This window comes from Zingiber officinale, chromosome 5A, assembly GCF_018446385.1.
Source record: "Zingiber officinale cultivar Zhangliang chromosome 5A, Zo_v1.1, whole genome shotgun sequence".
NCBI lineage: Eukaryota > Viridiplantae > Streptophyta > Magnoliopsida > Zingiberales > Zingiberaceae > Zingiber > Zingiber officinale.
In genome coordinates this window covers 13,990,943-13,992,753 of record NC_055994.1, presented here as the reverse complement: position 1 = coordinate 13,992,753, position 1,811 = coordinate 13,990,943, and positions in this window count along the sequence as shown.

Here is a 1,811-nt window from a genome sequence, read left to right as displayed (position 1 = left end):
GACTTCTCTTCACCATAGTTGCTCTTCGTTGACTCACTCGACTGTAATCTTTGATAGGTAAAAATTTGTGTAATCTATGGGAAATGTCTAATTTGAGATCCTAAGATGGTGAAAACTGGATGAAGACCAACAGATTGTGAGCAATAGAGCTAGGGAGGAGATTGTCACCATGATGAGAGGAGATTTTCAACGACTCATTGATCAAGCTATATAAGAAATCTTACTAAGGCTCCCGTCGATGCATCTGACCCTTGAAGGATGGACATAACAAATTGGTAGAAAAATTTTTTTTGTCGTTTCTATTGAATTAGAAAACTATATAAAGAATACAAATGTTTAAATATGGAAACTAAACTAAATCTAGAAATTAAACTATATATTCTAAGAAATTTATAGCAGAATATAAATTGTCATAATTATAATATTTATAATTTCAAAAACCAAATCACAATCAGCTCTCTGTATCCGATTCACCAATATGCCCTCACAAGATGGAGCTCTGAGAGGAGAGACCAATCTTGGTCATTAACTATTGGAAGCGTATGCAATGTAATGGTTTGGTGAGAGCATATGCTAGTTGATCCTCAGAAGACACATGTGTAACTCGGAGATCACCATTTTGAACATGCTTCATACGAGAGTGGAACATCGGATTGGAGCAGAGATTGGTGGCACCTACATTGTTGCAGTAAATGACTAGTTTTGGGGAGGAAGAGAAGCCAAGGTCACCAAGAAGGGCAGACAACTAGCATAGTTCAGCTGTTGTGGCAATGACAGAGCGATACTCTTCTTTAGTAGAGGATCGAGCATCAATGCGTTGTTTCTTCAAGCTTTAGAAAATTGGATTTTGTCCAAGATATACAATCACGCTAGTGGAAGTAAAGCCATCTTTATTTCCAGCCTAGTCTACATTCGAGAAGGTATGTAGAGCAAGAGACAATTGATGAAGAAGTAAAATACCTTAATCAATGGTGCCACATAGGTATCTTAAAATGCATTTGACAACATTCCAATGTTCATTAGTAAGATGATGCATGAACTAAAATTGCTTGTTAACTACATAAGCAATATTAGACGAATAAGAGATAAGTACTGAAAGCTACCTACTGTAGTATAATACTTAGACGGATTAAATAGGGTTCTGCCATAACGAAGTGTAAGGGTAGGCGTGGTAGGTAGTGGTATGGAAATTGGACAAGCATCTATCATCTTGGTTTGAGCAAGAAGGCCAGCAATGTAACAACGCTGAAAAAAGTAACAAACCCAGTGGATGAGGGAGTACTTCGACACCCAAAAAATAAGTCAAGGTGTCAAGATCCTTAAGAGAGAACTGCTTGGCTAGTAGATCAATGAAATGTTGAACAACTCTTATGTCATTTCCAGTGATGATGATATTGTCAACATACACAAGAAGATATAGCATGAAACTTGTACAATTGATGCTAAAGAGCAAAGTATCTATAGTGGAATTGCAAAAGCCAAAAGTGATGAGAAACTCACATAATTCATTGTACCAAGTATGAGAAGCTTGTTTGAGACCATAGATAACCTTCCTTAATTTGCAAACATGTTGAGGATAATATGTATTAATGAAACCTGATGGTTGCTTCATATAGACATCCTCTGGAGGGTATATTGAAGGAAGGCACTATCAATATTAAGTTTGTGGATTTACGTTGCGGCTGACAGTAAGAGAGAGAATAAGACAATCTGTAGTTGGTTTGACAACAAGGCTAAACATATCATGATAGTTAATGCCCAGTCACTGATGAAAACTTTTGACTATTAATCAAGCTTTGTATCTGTCAATA